This window comes from Lepidochelys olivacea (genome assembly GCF_965140295.1).
Source record: "Lepidochelys olivacea isolate rLepOli2 genome assembly, chromosome: 4".
Taxonomy (NCBI): domain Eukaryota; kingdom Metazoa; phylum Chordata; order Testudines; family Cheloniidae; genus Lepidochelys; species Lepidochelys olivacea.
The window spans coordinates 134,014,556-134,035,136 of record NC_140414.1 but is presented as its reverse complement, the minus strand read 5'-3'; the positions used below and the strand labels follow the sequence as shown (position 1 = coordinate 134,035,136).

The 20,581-nt window shown below is 40.3% G+C and overlaps 1 protein-coding gene across 1 annotated transcript in view; it reads right to left on the bottom strand.

The window, feature by feature from the left end:
• Positions 1-13,535, bottom strand: part of SPON2 (spondin 2) — a 42,607-nt gene extending 29,072 nt beyond the window's left edge. Inside the window, exon 1 of the mRNA XM_084626534.1 lies at positions 13,412-13,535. The gene's annotated coding sequence lies outside the window, so the exon portion shown is untranslated. The remainder of the gene's footprint in view (positions 1-13,411) is intronic.
• Between the last annotated feature and the right edge of the window lie 7,046 nt (positions 13,536-20,581).

Genomic DNA, 20,581 nt, shown 5'->3' with positions numbered 1-20,581 from the left:
GTCATTTCTGAATCAATGTGCCTGTCTGGTGCAGGACTAGATTCTATATTCAGTTACACTGATATGAATATAGTTACTTCAGTAGAGGTGCCCGAGGATTACAACAATGTAACTGTGGTCAGAATCTGGCCTGCTGTCTTTCATATGACAGATAAAACTGAGATCCTGACTTCTTTTGTCAGTAAAGATTCCATATCACTTTTCTGCATAGTAGACATGTTAAATATCAGTTGTTCTGGCCAAACTGTAATTTAGATAATATTCTACCTCTGAGTTCCTCCCGCAGATTCAATTAAAGAGGATATTCTTTTCTTTTTTTTTCTTTTTTTTTTTTTTTGCTTCCTGACCTAACCTGTTGGGTAATGTTGGTGGACACACCGTTAAACTACTATTGCATTTGTCAAGGTTCCTCCCCCACTCTGAACTCTAGGGTACAGATGTGGGGACCTGCATGAAAAACCTCCTAAGCGTATCTTTACCAGCTTAGGTCAAAACTTCCCCAAGGTACAAAATATTCCACCTGTTGTCCTTGGACTGGCCGCTACCACCACCAAACTAATACTGGTTACTGGGGAAGAGCTGTTTGGACGCGTCCTTCCCCCCAAAATACTTCCCAAAACCTTGCACCCCACTTCCTGGACAAGGTTTGGTAAAAAGCCTCACCAATTTGCCTAGGTGACTACAGACCCAGACCCTTGGATCTTAAGAACAATGAACAATCCTCCCAACACTTGCACCCCCCCTTTCCTGGGAAATGTTGGATAAAAAGCCTCAGCAATTTGCATAGGTGACCACAGACCTAAACCCTTGGATCTGAGAACAATGAAAAAGCATTCAGTTTCTTACAAGAAGACTTTTAATAAAAATAGAAGTAAATAGAAATAAAGAAATCCCCCCTGTAAAATCAGGATGGTAGATATCTTACAGGGTAATTAGATTCAAAAACATAGAGAACCCCTCTAGGCAAAACCTTAAGTTACAAAAAAGATACACAGACAGAAATAGTTATTCTATTCAGCACAATTCTTTTCTCAGCCATTTAAAGCAATCATAATCTAACACATACCTAGCTAGATTACTTACTAAAAGTTCTAAGACTCCATTCCTGGTCTATCCCCGACAAAGACAGACTATAGACAGACACACAGACCCTTTGTTTCTCTCCCTCCTCCCAGCTTTTGAAAGTATCTTGTCTCCTCATTGGTCATTTTGGTCAGGTGCCAGCGAGGTTACCTTTAGCTTCTTAACCCTTTACAGGTGAGAGGAGCTTTCCCCTGGCCAGGAGGGATTTCAAAGGGGTTTACCCTTCCCTTTATATTTATGACAGCATTTCACTTTAGAGGTGGCTGCATTTTAATGGCTGGGCAATGTAGTCCCTACCACTTATATCCCTAACATGCATGTCGTGAAGCTTACCTAACAAATGTTTGGAATGCAGTTGTAGGCATCTCGGTCCCAGGATATTAGAGAGACAAGATGGATGAGGTAGTATCTTTTATTAGACCAACTTCTGTTGGAAAGAGAAACAAACTTTCAAGCCACAAAGAGCTCTTCTTCAGGTCTAGGAAAGGTATTCAGAGCATCACAGCTAAATGCAAGATGGAACAGATTGTTTAGCATAAGTAGTTAGCACATAACTCTGCTAGACACTAAAAATCATGGACTGAACAGAGACACTGTATTTATGGTTTATTAAAACAATCTGTAACTACTAATCCCCCTTTTTGTCCTATGACTGAAGAGGTGTTAATGGGTCACTCTATCTTGACTGATCCCTTAGAACAGGTACTAACTACTTATCCTAAGCAATGTGTTCCATCTTGCATTTAGCTGTGACCCTTGGAATACCTTTCCCAGACCTGAAGAAGAGCTCTGTGTGGCTCGAAAGAGCCTCTCTCTCACCAACAGACATTGGTCCAGTAAAAGATATTACTTCACCCACCTTGTCTTTCTAAATGTTTGGAAAGCACTTTGAGATCCTTGAAGGAAAGGAATAACTAGGAAAAAAAGTATTAATATTTAATAACTGCTAAGGTTGGATAGGCACAAGGACTGGATAAAAAGACTTCAGTGATGATCCACAATGCCCTCTTCCTCAACCCCCTCCCTAGTTAGCCGTGTGGACTATAATAGGTACCAAAATCTCTTGCATGTAATTGTCACACCTCTAGTACTTAGATGAATGTACAGCAGTATGAAAATGCCTGAGTGCCTAAAATACCTGAAATTAGTCATCTAAATAAATAGCCTAATTTTCAGGGATAGTGAGCACTCCAAAACTGCAACTAAAATAAATCTGGGTTTTGTGTATACATGGAATGTAGGACCAAGCCCTTTGCTTTCAGAGGATTAGATTAAGTAAGGAAGCACCCTGACTTTTTGCCTATTACTCCCTCAGGGAAGTGTCAGAAATACCAGGACACAAACAGCAGAATAATTTCAAAATGTATTGATTTTTTCGAGCTGTACAGCATCCCCAGTAGCAACATAAATGTTTCTGCACTAATAGCTATTCCAATAGTTATACAAATAGAGTTACATAAAAATACATATTTCCCTGTCTGTACAACCAAGTAGCCCTTCCATGATAATCAAGCACAGGAAGCTGCATTCAGTGCTACTTATATGGAAATGGCTGTGCTTGATATGATTTCCCCCCCCCCCATCATGATAAAGTTAATTAACATGCCACTTACATCTGTGAAAATAATAGCGAGCTAAATCCACTTGTGACTCTACAAAGTAATTTGTGGGTAAAAGTAGGTATGTTGTGTCACTAAGCTGAGCCCAATATCACAGATGTAACTGCACAGTTGGGAATTATTTACATGCTTCCTTTGCCAGGCACTTTGGCAACACCATCAGTTTTTGGGAGTCGGACTGCCAGGGTGAATCTGAATGAACCATTCATTGCCAACCATTCTGTGGGTTCCAAAGCAGCTTCCCATCATCTGCAAACACCTTGGGACATACCTCGAACTGGGATAAGCAGAAGAAAAATATTAGGCATCTTTGCAGTTTCCAAAATGGCATTTCAAATTTTTGGCCAGCTAATATGGTCTATAGACATACAAGGGATCAACCAAATAGAATAATTCTGCAGAGCAGAAGGTTGTGGCATGTTTAAGGGAGCCAGGAATCTGGAACTCCATCCTCTTTCTTTTGACTGTGTGTAGTCAGGCTGTCTGTCACCCATTTAAAGTTGGAGGGGAGAGAGATTGTTAGCTCTGCATCTGTGGCTACCTAAAGCAATATTATACTGATGCACAGATATGCAATATTCAACTCAACTCATACATTTACTTTGCTGAGATTTCAGTAGAATTCTATGGGGGCACAGGTTAACAAAGGATATGGCCCATTCTGTGACTGGAAGTCTGCATGTGAATTTGTAATGTAGAACCACAACAAATTAGTTACCCGATGAATAGAGCGAAAGACACGGTTTGTTATTTGTCTGTGGTTTTGCCTATTATGCACTAAGTTCTTTCCAAACAGGCAAAAAGTTAAAAGTTGCTGTCCCAAAGAGCTAACATTCTGAAGACAAACAAACAAGTAGACAGAAGTTAGAGGCAACTGGAAACAAAAGAGTATGCTATTAAACCTCTGTCTCTGGCAGGTACCATTGCAAGTTAGAACAACTTGTAGAATTTATCCAGCAAAGTGTCTTTCCAGGATCCCTTATCTATTATAGCAGCTGCCCGTCTCCTGCTACAGAATCCAGTGCATAGCAAGCCTGACCAAATTAGTTACACCGTGAAGTATTTATTAGTATTAGTTACCTTTCTTTCTGCAGTGCTTTAGATGTACATGGTACTTTACAAATACAAAGTCTTTGCCCCAAAGAGCTCATAATTTAAGGGTCAGACCGTGTGAGGTATAAGGCACCCCCCAAGCTCTAGTGAAGACTGAATTCAGGGCACCGAGCACCACCAGATAGGCTCTGTGTTAGACAATATTCAAAAGAACGGATGGATATTTTAACATCTGTTGTTGATGTCCGATACAATTCCTGTAGTCACTTCTTACAGGATTTTATAAAATAATTATGTGCCTAGTTTCAAACCTTAGTGCCCAAAGCCATACCATCCGAGTGCCTCCCCTGATAAAGACATAATGGACATTTCTCTCTCTGTCTCTCTCTTTTTTCCTTCTATGGAGATAAACAATTTTTTAAAATATTAAATGTGTGAGTGAGCTGGTGTATGCACTATTGGAGGAAAACTCAAAGAGCTGGGTTTGAAATTTAGTTCTGAATGTAATAAGCATGGAGGAACAGTTTACTCATTACAACTCTGTGGGTTCGGTCTGAGAGGAAGCACCGGATCCTGAACCATTTAAGAATATTTCTGTCCATTCTTGCAGCCTTTTGAAGGCCAAACAGCTATTTGGTGATCAATTCCACTGAATGGGACAGACAGTTCCAGCAGGACGCACTTCCATTGTGGACACCAAAGAACAGGTGCCCTCTCTGTACCTTGCCCTGGTCTGAAACCTGATTAGGGGGTAGATCCAGGCTGTTGGATGCAGATGGTGGTCTTGAAGGGTATTTTTAGCTAGCTTCTCATTTAATTTGCTGTGATGGTTGGAAACTGGGTGATAGTTTGCAAGGTTACTGGCATCAAGTGGCAATTTTCTTTAATATAGTTCAGATTATTGCATGTTTTAAAATGAAAATTAGATTTCCCTCTTCAAAGGAGTTGTGTGGTACAAAGGTTTGATTGTCATGAGTATGGAATAGCCACGTTATTTACAAATGGCAAAGCAATAGTAAACACTTAACCTTGGAAGTTCTGAGTTTCAACTATTTTTCTCCCTTTGCAGGTGGGGGGCCAATCTGGCCCCATGTTGGGAAGAGAATGATACCAAGATCAATAGAGCCTCTGAATCTGGAAGGCTTCGGAAATTTCATGAAAGTATTTGTTTTAAAACATGGAAAAATTAGATATGCCAAATTGACTAATATCTAGGAAATGTTAGAAGATTAAACAAAGTAAAATATGAGTTTAATTATCAATTATAAAGGAAGAACATGTACTTTTTTACTTTAAATACATTTTTTATGAGATGGGACTAATATGGAATATTCGTTTTGAATCTTGTAAATCACATGCCAGGCTACACTAATGAGGCAGATGGAAGGCAGATTAACTACTGTACTTATCCTAAAAGAATGGGTGAGGTGTTCCGTAACTTTCAGAGAACATGCAACACTAAGGGGAAACAATTTTAAAATCCCATCTGCTCTAATTTATATAGTCTGACTAGCAGGCATTGGAGAAACTTCTAATGATATCAGAAATCGTTGTGGCATCTGGAATATCTCTAGAAACATTAATTTTCTAGAGTTGATGTAAGCATATCTCCCATGTTAGTCATGCTATTTTGTGCAAGTCATTATTATACTTATTCTCTGTAGAAAATGTATATTAAAATATATATAATGCCAGTAGTTTATATTTAGCAAGGGGAAAAGTAGAAAAGGCTGTCAGTTAAAAAAAAAAATCCTTGCATGAAGGAACACGGCAAGGTAGTGTAAACTCCTAGTAATGGTTATTGGGATCATAACTGCGGGCTTTGAAATAAAAACAAGTAAAATTTGATATAACTAGGGAGGGAAATTATTTTTTCCTTCTAAAATCCCTATAGATACTTTGTATTCATCTGCTGAATATCTACACTATGATTTTCATTTAAGTACTTCAGCATCTGCTGTTTGTATCCTGCATGTCTAAAATCCTGGCGTGATATTCCGGTGCATTGGAAGTTTATTAGTGCCCTGCTTTAAACTCAATGTTGTTTTCAGCTATACATTCTTCTGCTGAGGTCTCATGAGTAGATACTGACCTATAGCCATTATTTCCACATCTCAGTATTAAGCAATGTGTCGGGGCAGGGGGGGACCCTAATGGCACTCTTACAGCTGCGGAAGATAACTCAGAGATAACTCAGAGATAGGTGCTTGATTTTGTCTTTACAATGTCGATAGAGTTCATTTCATACACACAGTATTATATCTGTAGATTCTGGAACAGATAAGCCGGTGGGGTGACGCAACATGAGCCATTATTCAGGTTAGAAATTTTGTTCCGCTGACACAGTAATTCACATTAACATGTGACATCTCTTGCCAGTTGTCATGAAATTAGAATGTTGACATGAGTTAATGTGATTGCATGAAATAATAAGTTTTGCTCTCTCCTAATTTATTTGGGGTCCTTGAGGTATTCACCTCTTTCATTCTGAGGCAGTTTTCCTCTTTATAATCTCAGTCTCTTTCAACTCAACACATACCAGTAGGTTTAAATTTAATTTAATCCGATTTATATAAATTCAGAAACAGAAGATGATGTTTTTAGTTTTCATTTTGTCATAAAAATAAACTATTTAAAATGCAAGAAAGGAAGGCAAAAGAGTGGGTGGAAAGCAAGAAAGTAGAGGAAGTAAGAATCACTTATTTCCTCTCATATCTGGTTCCTAGAAAATCAGAATATTTGCTATAAGACTCATACAATAGGACCAGATTTTCAAAGTTGGACATGTGTTTACTATTTTTGTGTTCTTCAAAGCAGACTAAGATTTCTATGGAATCTAACAAATCCATTATTTAATTAGAATGTTAACCCCTCTTTTCCAGCTGGTTGGGGAAGATATTATAGTCAATCCTCCCACATCTTTTCAGACCAAAAAAACAAAACAAATGCACACACATTGGCAGGCCTTGTAAGATGAGAAGCTGTTCTTAAAAGCAACTAGACCCTGATTAAGCCACATGTGTTGATGAGTCATTCCTAGGGCATGCTCTAGCCAATCCAGAAGTCAAGAGCTAGTCTGGTGACTCACAGGGCAGGTATATAAGCCTCACAGGAGAAACAGCAGCGCAGTCTGCTCAACATCACTCCCTGGTCTGGATTTCTCTCTTGCTTTTTAGTGGTAACAGACTCCACAAGCCTTAGCCAGCTCCAGCTTTGCTCTTGCTCCGGTCCTGCTTCTGGTCCAGCCTTTTTCCAAAAGCACACTGGGCACTTGATTCTGGTTCTGACCCCAGCTCCTAGGCCTGATCTTCCCCATCATGGTTTCTGAAAGACTTAGCTTTGCAGATGAGGAAATGAAAACCCCATGCTTTCTTGGGGAGGAATCCAATGTTTTAAAGAGTGGTAGAGCGGAAAGATGGTACAGCGGTTAGGGTTTCAGCCTGGGTCTTAGATCGGAGAATCAAACATCACAGATTTAGGGCCAGATTCTCAAAGGTATTTAGAGTAGCAGCCGTGTTTTTTTTCAAAGGTATTTAGGTACCTAAAGATGCAGGTAGGTGCCTAGGTGAATTTTCAAAAGTGCCTACGCAGGTTGATAAAACTGATTCCAATGGGAAGTGGGCATTTAACCTGCTTAAGTGCCTTTGAAAGTCCCATTAGATGCCTAAACACCTTTGGGAATGTAGCCCTTAATCTATGGGCCTCAGCTCCAGGTTCACTGAAGTTGATAGAATACTATGAACCTCAATAATTTGTGTAAAATGGAGATGTTAGTACTTCCCTATCTCAGAAGCATTGAGGATAAATGCATTAGATTGAGTAATGGGGGCCATATAAGTACATAGAGACAGATTATGCATTAATAAATCATGATTAAATCTAGGCCAAAGCCTAAACTTGCATGCATGATTTGCTAATGAAGTTATAACTGTTTGTATTAATTAAGCAATCAGTTGTATGTCTGTCTTTTGATAATAAATTCTAGTATGTCTTGCTAATCAATGGTATATCAGGTAATAAAACCTAAAATTTCTGATTTATGGTCCTATGTAAAAACTGCTAGACCAAACTGCTTCCAAAGTGTGACTGTACATTTCAAGAGACTGCTCCCTTTGCTTAGATTTATATCTGAACTTTTTTTTATAGATTCACAGATATTTAAGGCCATAGTGGTCCAGTATGTTCATTTAATCTAGCTTCTACACCACTCTGGCCATAGAATTTCACCCAGCAATTCCTGCAGTGGAGGGAATTTTTCTTCTCTGGCCCATAAGAGAATACCATCAACCTCAAGAACTTGTGGTTTGAGCTACAGATTAAATCAAGATTGGTTGTCTTTTGAAAAGATAAAGACCATGGACATAGTTTGGGGGTGGTGCAGGGGAGGCATTGCTCCCCCAAACAGAGGCAAAGCATTGAGGGTCATGTGGAGTCACATTCCACTTCCCCTCCCCCCATGCTCCCATTTCTGTGAGCCAAGCTGCTCAGGTCACCACAGGAGACAGCAGCAGCTGAGACTCCCCCATGAACCTGGCCTGTCGTCTGTCTCCCGCCCCCATCCAGTACTGGTAGCCCAGGTACCACTCTGGGCAGGGGGAGAAAGCCAGTGAACCAACAGAACATGCGTGCATGCACACCCGTGCTTTCCCCTCCCCCACACAAATATAGCAGTCAAACTATGCCTATGATAAAGACCCCTAGTGATGATGAATTTGCCACTTTGCTTGGTAAGCGTTTCAATTATAAGTTACCCTCTCTGACGTATGTTCACAGAATCACAGAAATGTATTGGTGGAAGGGACTTTCAGAGGTCAGCTAGTCCAGCCCCCTGCACTGAGGCGGGATGACGTATACCTAGACCATCCCTGAAGACTGTTTCTCTAACCTGTTCTTAAAACCCGCAGTGACAGAGATTCCACAACCTGACTTGGAAGCTTATTCCAATGCTTAACTATCCTTTTAGATAGAAAGGATTTCTTAATACCTAACCCAAATCTTCTTCCTGCAGATTAATCTGATTACTTGTTGTCCCATCTTCAGTGGGCATAGAGAACAACTGATCACTGTCCTCTTTATAACAGTCCTTAATATAGGTAAAGGCTAATCAAGTACCTCCACCATCTTCTTTCTTTAAGACTAAACATGCCCAGGTGTTTTAGCCTTTCCTCATAGGCCAGGTTTTTTTTTGCCTAGACGGTTATTCCCCAGTGTGTAGTTGTGAATTTGATTTTTCCTTCCCAAGTGTAGTACTTTGCATTTGTCTTATTGATTTTCATCTTGTTGATTTCAGACCTATTTTCCAATTGGTCAAGGTTATTGTGAATTCTAATCCTGCCCTCCAAAGTGCTTGCAAAACCTCCTAGCTTGGTGTCATCCACAAATTTTATAAGCATACTCTCGACTCCATCATCCAAGTCATAAAAATATTGACTAGTACCAAAGCCCTGCTGTATATCACTAGACACATCCTCCAAGTTTGACAGCAAACCATTAATAACGACTCTTTTAGAATGGTATTTCGATCAGTTGTGTGCACCCACCTCACAGTAATTTCATCTAGACCATGTTTCCCTAGTTTGCTTATGAAAATATCACATGGGAGTGTCAAAGGCATAACTAAAAATTAAGATATCACCTCTACAGCTTCCCCTTATGCACTAAGCCAGTAACCCCATCAAAGAAGGAAATTAGGTTGGTTTGGCATGATTTTTCTTGGCAAATTCAAATGTTTGGGCAATAGTCCACAGTCCTTGCCTCGGCCCCTAGTATCAGGGGCGGACCGCACATGCCTGCATTCTCCATCACTCTGTAACCGGGCGCAGACTCACCGGCAGCGCCTCCTGCTGGTTGTCTCAGGGAATTAGCATTCCAGCCTCTGGAGCGCCCTCTGTTGGCCGGTGTCTCGCCTTGCTGCTGGCTCCCGTGTCCCTCCCAGGACCCCAGTGCCCCTTTAACTGGGTGCTGCCCCCTGGCAGTACCCCCACACTTCTGGGTCTCCCCCTCCCAGGGAAACCCCTCCACACTATCCCCACCTCACCTCAGTCATGAGCTACTGCCAGTCACCAACTAGCCCCTGCTCCCTGGGGCAGACTGCACTATAAGTCACTCATCACAGGTGAGGGGGTTTGGACCTGCTGCCTCTGCCTACCCCTGGCTGCCCCTGCAACCCCCATACCTAATAGGCCTTCCCAGGTCTGCAGCCTGGGGCTTTCCTAGGCCCGAGCTCCCCGGGCCTTTCCCCAGCCCTGCTCCAAACTAGGTCCTCTAGTCAGGTCTGTGCAGCCAGGTTCCTCCCTCTCAGGGCTAGAGAGAGAGTTCCTCTGCTCCTGGCCTCCCTGGCTTTTATAAGGCCCGCTGGGTCTGTTTTGGGCGTGGCCCCAGATGCGGCTGCTCTGCCAATCAGCCCAGCTTTTCCCCTGCCCCAGATCTCTCCCAGGGCTGTTTTAGGCCCTTCCAGGAAGGAGCTACACAGCCACTTGCTATTGTTATGCCTTTGCCTGAAAGATTGAGCCCCTATCAGAATTTAGCTTTGTGGTATAAGATAGGACTTGAGAGAGAATAATCACAGATGTTAGTCATGTTGCTTAATTCTGTACTGGAAGGTGTTCAGATAATATGGTGATGAGGGCAATATAAGAACCTACAAAAATAGACTTATCTTAGTTTACCTAGTTTACTCCATTTAGCTGTATTATAGACAGAAGTATTAAGTAAACTGTAGTACAAAAGAAATTTTAAAAAGTAGTATTTTATAACAAAACATTGTTCTTAAGTGAATTCTTCTGCGTTCTAATAGTTCAACATCACTTAAAAAAATGAGTGTAAATATAAATTTTGTCCTGAAAACAAAGTGTGTGGTTGTCAGCTGTTTTTTTGGTTTTTGCTAACACATCATAAACTCATCTTAACAACTGGGATTCCCAGCAATTAGCCTACTGGAGTAAATACGGCTGCCAAAGCAAAATTATGTCTAGCATAGAATTCCATATACACAAAATTAACCCATCAATGGGTGATGTGTTAGAATTAATTAAACAGTATGTGGTATTCAAACTCTGCCGAAAATTAACCAATTTTTTATCGCAAAGCTAAATCTGAAGAATTTAAACTTTTTTCCAATAAATCCACTTATTTAAATATCTACAATTTGTATAAAAAGATGATGTATTTGTATTGAATACTGTTTTAAAAAATATTTCTATTTCATAGGAAGTTTGGGGATTAACAAACAGAATAGACAAAAGATGTTATTTTTTCTACAGCGGCATCTCAACATACAAACGTGTCATTCATAGCCCAACATTCCCCCCTCCCACCAAGTTGTCATTAAGTCCAATTTAAGGATACATTCTTTGATCCAAATGAAAGATTTCAGAAGACTGTGGCCTAACCATGATTTGGAGTCTTTATTTTTTTGTGTAGAGCACAAGTTTAGCCTGAGGGGGAAAAAACAGCAAGTTGTTTCTCGTTAGAAAAGCCACATGGTTACTGCCACAGCTGCAGCTCTGGTTTCATTTCAGAGCTTGAACTCCCAAGGGACACAGTAAAGAATAGTTATAGCCAGTATGGCCCAAATGTTATCACCTCCTAAATACAAAATATAAAATCGACACAGGAAAAGAGAAGAACTTTGATTTCTCCACTAGAAGAGAACCTTCACTTAGGCAAAATAAACAATGTTATACACTTAAACCACTGTTAAATAAAACAAGTTTCTTAAAAAAAAAACAGAACTTTTCAAGATTTTGAAAGTTTCTGATTTTTCCATTCATTTCAATTGTGGGATGTATTTCCTATGTCAAGCTATCTACTTCTAAACAGGACACCCGAGCTGATTCTGTACTATATCAGCAAAATGTCAGCTACCACTAAGGTGCCACAAGTACTCCTTTTCTTTTTGCGAATACAGACTAACACGGCTGCTACTCTGAAACCAGTTACAACTGTTTAATTCTTTTTTTACTATAGAACCCATACATAAACAACCCACATCTATAGATACCCCATGTATATGTACATGTGCCCATACACACACAGTGGTTATATCCATGATCTATGTTATAAATTATAGAACAAAATCATAAATTGTATTTATCATGAACTTTTAACCACCTCATCTGCATTCTGCCCACTAATCCATCTCTCCTCAGACTACTAACAAGCCAAACCTCCGATCACTTCAAACAAACAGTCAGGCAGCCTCCACTGGTGGGGTCTGTGGGACCCAGACTGAAACATAAAAGATGATTTACAGAAAGAAAATAATTGAATAATTGGGCTCAGGAGGTTTTGTTTTGAAAGGGATGTTTGAAAGTGTTTTGTTCTGGGATGAAGACTGTGGTCGACAATGCCACTCCTCTGGCACAGTGGAATTTTCTCTCATAAGGATAAAGTTTGTCTACACAGAAGACAGAGTTTTCTCAGGGACCAGTCTGAGACTGTGGAAGAAATTCCTACAGGATCTAAGGACCGTCACAGACTTTGCCAAGCACAGGACTCACCTCTTCTACCTTGCCTTCTCTAAACTAAACACAAAAGCCCCTGTGGCACCTCTCTTCCAAAGAAAACCAACCCCCCCAAGAAAAGTACTTATGTATATTGAGGGGAAAGGTACTAGCCAAAAGTACGTCCATAAGATATTGAAAATAGCTCATATTGAGCAATCTTTAAAATCTGTCTTCAGTAAGATAAAAATTGTAGGAATGATCTAGCAATCAGCTTCTGTATATTCTGGTTTGATTGTCTTTCCACTTTTCCATTTCTATTACAGGTGGTTTTCATGGTTGCCACAAATCTCTCTCTAATGTATTTTGTCTTGTTCTGCTAAGCCTGCCATTTCTATTCTTCATATGGCTGAACCAGTCATTCTAGAGTCAGTGCCTCCTAAAATCATCAGAAGAGCTCCCCCTCGCAAATGGTTGATGTCAGTCCATTATAGCACTACAAAGGTTATGACTAAGCACTTAGGCAGAATTGGTAATTAACAGACAGCAGGCCAGACTGCTTGTACAGCACCTAGCACAATGGGGGTCGTAATTTATGACTAGGACTCCTAGTTGCTACAAGAAGAAGAATTTGGATCTTAGTTTCACCTGACTTCAATCAAGGTACACCAAGGTAACAGAGTTCAGAATCTGGCCCAATCTTTTTGATCAGAAAAGAGAACCTTCATGGAAAGTAGAACAACTGGTCTTAGCCTGGTACTAGTGATGCTCTCCTGATCAAATGTAAGTGTGAAGTTAATTCAGAGATAAATCTATTGTGCATTATTGCTGCAGGTATTAATTTATTTTGAACTCAAAAACAGCAGCAAAGAAATTTTGTACATGTTGTATAGCTATTAAAATACTGAAACAATACTTTAAAAGCCTGGAGAGGAAGAAACAGTGGAAAGAGAGAATGGAAGGGAAAGGATTTACTTGCATATTTATCACAAAAAGTTTTCCCCTAACTGCATCCTTTAATGATGCCACTGGATTTTCTTTCATTTAATTGCTATTCTATCAGTCTTTACTGTAATTTACCAGGGCATGAGTTTGCAGGAAAAATCATTGTTTTCCCTCTAAATAGCTACCAGCAGGTCCTTTTTCTGTAAATCGTAGTCATGGCATAACTGTTAACAACTTTAGAAAGTGACACAAAATAGCTCCATTTACCTGGCATATTAAAATTGCAGTTGTCAGTTTTTAATGCCTCTGATATCCTTTAATTCTCCACGTGTTGTAGAATGAGCTAAGCTTTGCTTCCAGGATCCCGCCAGGATGCTCTGAGACAAAGATGTACATCCAATGAAACCTGGAGGGAAAAAAAAGTCTTTCATGTACTTAATGCATCAAAATAAGTCCAAATTTATTGTGTCAGAAATTAACTGTTCTCCTTCATAGAGGCCCAGAGCAAGGAGAAAACATCACCATTACCATTATATGTTACACTGTCTAAATGAATACGTATAAACCGTACTGTGTACTCCAATCATTTAATTTTTTTACTGATGTAACTGTAAAATATGTTCTTCTTGCAGTCTTAAATGGGAATGGAACAGATGGTAAACGCTTAATTAAGGAGTAATTTGTCCATTACTCCTTGGACAAGGAGTCTATGTTGCTAACGATTCCTCATTGTAATAGTATCTCATTACAAAGTGCTTGTGATTTGGTGGGATAGACTGAAAGGTAGTAGACCTTGAGGAAAAGTTTACAATCCTAAGGAATTCACTGTGGAAAAGTTCAACATAGCAGGGGTCATCTATATTAGATTTCTGAGAAATCAAGAAAAATCAAGAGAGATTTACGCTAAGATTTTCTGCCTTTTCTGACTTTCCAGAGTTGCTAGACAGAAAGAATCTTCACATATAAACAATATATGTCACACACAGTAATAAATATCGAAGTGTAACTCAGCATGAGTATTTTTGGACAGTAATCTCTGAGCTTTTCAGAAAGTTTCACTGACCCTTAACTGTTTTTCATTGGATTTAAAGCAGGATTGCTTTAAAAAAACCAACACTATAAAGATTTTATAAATTACTTGTTAGACGTATGTTTAAGAGCTGTATAACAATATTTTGTGAAATCCTTGCTGATCTTAAATACAAAAAAGAAGCTTACAAGAAGTGGAAGATTGGACAAATGACCAGGGATGAGTATAAAAATATTGCTCGGGCATGCAGGAGTGAAATCAGGAAGGCCAAATCACACCTGCAGTTGCAGCTAGCAAGAGATGTTAAGAGTAACAAGAAGGGTTTCTTCAGGTATGTTAGCAACAAGAAGAAAGTCAAGGAAAGTGTGGGCCCCTTACTGAATGAGGGAGGCAACCTAGTGACAGAGGATGTGGAAAAAGCTAATGTACTCAATGCTTTTTTTGCCTCTGTCTTCACAAACAAAGTCAGCTCCCAGACTACTGCACTGGGCAGCACAGCATGGGGAGGAGGTGACCAGCCCTCTGTGGAGAAAGAGTGCTAAAGTGGAGAAAGAGAGTGCTAAAGGAGTTGGTGGTGCTAAAGGAGTTGGTGGATGTGATTGTAGAGCCACTGGCCATTATCTTTGAAAACCAGGTGACCACGGAGGTGACCAGCCCTCTGTGGAGAAAGAGTGCTAAAGTGGAGAAAGAGAGTGCTAAAGGAGTTGGTGGTGCTAAAGGAGTTGGTGGATGTGATTGTAGAGCCACTGGCCATTATCTTTGAAAACTCATGGCGATCGGGGGAAGTCCCGGACGACTGGAAAAGTGCCCATCTTTAAAAAAGGGAAGAAGGAGGATCCTGGGAACTACAGGCCAGTCAGCCTCACCTCAGTCCCTGGAAAAATCATGGAGCAGGTCCTCAAGGAATCAATTGTGAAGCACTTAGAGGAGAGGAAAGTGATCAGGAAGAGTCAGCATGGATTCACCAAGGGCAAGTCATGCCTGACTAATCTAATGGCCTTCTATGACAAGATAACTGGTTCTGTGGATGAAGGGAAAGCAGTGGACGTGTTGTTCCTTGACTTAAGCAAAGCTTTTGACACTGTGTCCCACAGTATTCTTGCCAGCAAGTTAAAGAAGTATGGGCTGGATAAATGGACTATAAGGTGGATAGAAAGCTGGCTAGATTGTGGGGCTCAACGGTAATGATCAATGGCTCCATGTCTAGTTGGCAGCCGGTATCAAGTGGAGTGCCCCAAGGGTGGGTCCTGGGGCCGGTTTTGTTCAATATCTTCATAAATGATCTGGAGGATGGTATGGATTGCACCCTCAGCAAGTTTGCAGATGACACTAAACTAGGAGGAGAGGTAGATACGCTGGAGTGTAGGGATAGGATACAGAGGGACCTAGACAAATAGGAGGATCGGGCCAAAAGAAATCTGATGCGGTTCAACAAGGACAAGTGCAGAGTCCTGCACTTAGGACGGAAGAATCCAATGCACTGCTACAGACTAGGGACCGAATGGCTGGGCAGCAGTTCTGCAGAAAAGGACCTAGGGGTTACAGTGGACGAGAAGCTGGAGATGAGTCAACAGTGTGCCCTTGTTGCCAAGAAGGCCAATGGCATTTTGGGATGTATAAGTAGGGGCATTGCCAGTAGATCGAGGGACGTGATCGTTCCCCTCTATTCGACACTGGTGAGGCGTCACCTGGAGTACTGTGTCCTGTTTTGGGCCCCACACTACAAGAAGGATGTGGAAAAATTGGAAAGAGTCCAGCGGAGGGCAACAAAAATGATTAGGGGACTGGAACACATGACTTTTGAGGGTGAGGGAACTGGGGATTTTTATTCTACGGAAGAGAAGAATGAGGGGGGATTTGATTCAACTACCTGAAAGGGGGTTCCAAAGAGGATGGCTCTAGACTGTTCTCAGTGGTAGCAGATGAGAGAACAAGGAGTAATGGTCTCAAGTTGCAGTGGGGGAGGTTTAGGTTGGATATTAGGAAACACTTTTTCACTAGGAGGGTGGTGAAACACTGGAATGCGTTACCTAGGGAGGTGGTGGAATCTCCTTCCTTAGAATTTTTTAAGGTCAGGCTTGACAAAGCCCTGGCTGGGATGATTTAATTGGGGATTGGTCCTGCTTTGAGCAGGGGGTTGGACTAGATGACCTCCTGAGGTCCCTTCCAACCCTGATATTCTATGATTCTATGATTTTGGTTTTTGTTATTGTATCATTTTATATTATTAGACATTATAGTAAGTTTTAGTCTATCTTCAGTAAAGATGTGAATGTTTTCTCACGATATAATAATGGAGATGTACATTCTTTTTGTGTAAATATAGCTGCAGGTCCAAAAGATCTATACTTGGACTAATCTTAAGATATTTTTAATGATCTGGGAAAGAGGGATGAACAAGGAGGAGGTAAAATGTGTAGATGACAGAACTGAGATTAAATACTGTGAGGAACTGCAAAAGGAATTGGCAAAACTAGTGGCACAATGGCAGATGAAATTCACTGCTAACAAAGGCAAAGTAATACACATTGAAAGGAATCATTTGACTTACTCATGTATCTTACTGAGTTCTAAATTAATTATTTCAGCTCAGAGAAAAGACTCATGTTCTGTGGACAGCTCAATAAACTTCTGTTCAAGGCAGAGTGATGGGTTAAAAAAAACCCAATCAAACCAAACAATAAGGATGTATAAAGAATGGTATAGAAAATAAGAACATTATGATGGCAATATATAAATTGATGATATCCCCTCACCTAGAACATTGCGTTCAGAGCTGGTCACCAAATCTCAGAAAAGGAATGGCAGCAATAGGTAGGCAGTGAAAATGATTAGAAGCACGAAGACTACTGTATGATGAGAGTTTAAAAGCATGAAGATTATTTAATTTAGAGAGTAGACATGATAAAACCTTGTCAATTAATGGTCTAGAAAAGGTAAATCTGGTGCTCCTACTTACTGTCTCATAATACTACAACAAGGAGGCACCCAATGAAACTGAAAGGCAGAAAGTTAACTGATAAGAAATTTATTTACATTAACCTGAAGATTTCATTGACACAAGATATCACTGAAGTTAAGAATTTAGCAGGATTCAGAACAGGATGAGACTTTTATAACAATAATGAGATTATCCACGGTTACATTGGATAGGGTGACTTATATAAGGGCTATAAATCCTCACAATGTAAGTCAGCCACTAATTACAGACGTTAGAGAGACACTTCCCTCATGCATAGGTTATTCCACAATTTTCTATTATAGAGATCCTTGCACCTTTCTCTGAAGTAACTGGTTCTCTCCTCCCAGCCCTCCCTACTTTGTCACCATAGATCATCCCACAAACCTCCCTGTCATTCCAGCCTAGAATCTGGGCACCATCTCTGGCCCCTTTGTGTCTCTTGACCCACACATCCAATGCAGGCTTTACTGCCCACTCCCCACTCGTTGGCACATATTACTTGTATAATGGAGACCGGGGGTTCTCAACCTTTTTCTTTCTGAGGCCCTCCCCAACATGCTGAAACTCCATGGCGCACCTGTGTCACAACTGTTTTTCTTCATATAAAAGCCAGGGCCGGCATTAGGGGGTAGCAAGCAGGGCAACTGCCCAAGGCCCCATGCTACAGGCCCACCCCCCGCGAAGCTACATTTCGTAGGCTCGGGCTTCAGCCCTGAGTGGTGGGGCTCAGAGCCCCTGGTTACAACCCTATGCAGTGGGGCTTTGGCTTTCTGCTCTGGGCCCCAGAGAGTTTAATGCTGGCCCTGCTTTGCGGACTCCCTGAAACCTGCTCGTGTCCCCCCAGGGGGTCCCAGACCACTGATTGAGAATCACTGATGTAGACCACAGAAAAAGTACATGTATGATAGAAAAAGAAGTTGCAAAGAAGAAATTATGAAAATTGTCAAATTTATTTCAGCAGCCCCTACTGACACTCTCCAGAGGAAGCCCTGTCTTGTCTGAATATTTTCAAAGAGGCCTCCTCCTCTTCTAAGAAAGGGCTAAGAAATTTCCAAAGCTTCTAAGGCAGTTTCCAATGAAGATAAGATATTCTAGAACCGGGCTATTGGTGGTTATGTGAGGTCTAATTTGCTAGCAATACAACAGTACTTACTTTATGCTGCATAATTAAGTTAATTTAGTTTTCAAAATGATTGTGGAAATTAAAAAGTAATGTTTGATTTAGAAACTCAGACATACACACTACTAACTTCTGGGGCGGGGGGGGGAGGGGGGCGAATCGAATGAAAATTTCAGCTATAGAGCTACACGTATGTTCTAAAACTTTGACACTAAATACTTTCCTTTTTTAGATTCCATTGGAACTAAAAGGCTGATTACTTGGTCTGTGTAAAATTGGACTAGCATTAGAAATATACTATAGGGAACAATCCTGCATTGGCAGAAGGATTGACAAGATATCTTCCTAGGGCTTTTCCATCTTAGTTTACTATGACACTTGTCAAACTACGTAATTTTTCAGCCCTGTGCCAAAGTTCAATTAATTGTGTTCAAATATTCCTTATTGATTCAAACATGAAGCTAAAATGTGTAAATATTTTTATATGAGTACTATTTATTTTTCCAAATATTCAACCAGTTACAAAGATCTAAAACATGGGTGCTGTAACCTGGTTATACAGTAAGAAAAGCTGTTATCAAACTAATGTTTTAAATTCAGTGTGGACTGTGGATTTTAACTAGAAATGGATTAAAAATTTCAAGAGCTGGGGGAATACTGCAAATAGGGTTTTTGAATGTTCTTGGAAGAAAAAATATAGGTGTACTTTGCTGGTATTCACAATGTCTTTTAATAGAATATCCATGAGACTAACTTTAGAATATTCATTAGGGCTTGTCTACACCATGCAGCTTTTAGCGACTAGACTGTGTTGACACAGCCTGGTCGCTAAAAGTCAGCGTGTATAAACGCTCTTTGTTGGTACTTTTTTGGCACTTTTGCCGACAAAATTTGTCCAGCCCCATGAGCGGCATTAGCTTTGTCAGCAGAAGAATACTCCTGCCAACAAAGCCGTGTTCACACCGCCACTTGCGTAAGCAAAACTTTTGTCTTTCGTGGGAGGGCTTTTTTAAGGGGTTACTTAAAAGACTCCCGATTCACCGTGTGATTATGAACAAGTCATTAAACATCTTGGTACTTACAATTTACTCATGTCCTCAATGGGGATTAGTAGCTTTTAAGGCCAAAAGGGACCACTATGATCAACCAATCTAACCTCCTGCATAACAGAGGGCATAGAATTCCACCAATGATACCTGCATCTAGCTCAATAACCTGGGGATGAACTAGAACATATCTTTTAAAATACATCCAATCTTGATGTAAAACTCCCAAGTGCTGCAGGATTTACACACACCTTTGCAATCACCTCCATCATCACTCCTAAACATTTGGTTTGTCGACAACTTTGCAGTGTAGATATACCCCTAGAAAGCAAAAGTGCCACAAACTTTTTTTTTTTAAAAAACAAAGAATCTATGTTTGCAATTTTAGGGTAATGCTCTTTTTTATGTGAAAAGAAAAATAGAAACTATTTAATATGTCCCAAGATTCTCTACCCCTTCTCTCTCTTTCTCCCTGTGAAGTTCTCTCCCTTTGCTCTAAAGAATGGAAAGCGCTACTGATTTGTTCATGCATTTTTGATAGATTAGAATAGGTCATCCATCTTGGAAATGTGAATGACACCCTATCCCTTCTGTGACCACTCACACAACTTGCATAGTGAACCATGAATATTGAATATCTGAATGAATAAAGTGAGGACAATTCACAAGTAACCGTAGGCTTATACTTATTTGCACAAAATATTTGTCAAACAATTAGGAATAGCAAACAGTGCTCTGATAATTCAGGAGGAGAAGAGGGAGTTACATGCGTAAAACAATTTTTACTTGACAAATTGTTCATGTAGCTGTAAACATGGTACAGGATGGGCAAGAGTGCTCTAGGGCCAGAGATATTCAAGCACCTAAAGACGTAGTTAGGTTTTACAAAAGTCCCCAAGCAGGTTAGATGTCTAACGCTCATTGATTTTAGAGGTAAGCATCTTACATTTACAAAAACTCCTGAGCTTGTTAACGTTTAGATGCCTAAATAATTTTGTAAATCCGGCCACTAGTGATTAAAGCAAGGGCCGAGGAGTCAAGACTCCCGATTCACCGTGTGATTATGAACAAGTCATTGAACATCTTGGTACTTACAATTTACTCATGTCCTCAATGGGGATTAATAGCTTTTAAGGCCAAAAAGGACCACTATGATCAACCAATCTAAACCTCCTGCATAACACAGGGCATAGAATTCCACTCAGTGATACCTGCATCTAGCTCAATAACCTGGGGATGAACTAGAACATATCTTTAAAAATACATCCAATCTTGATGT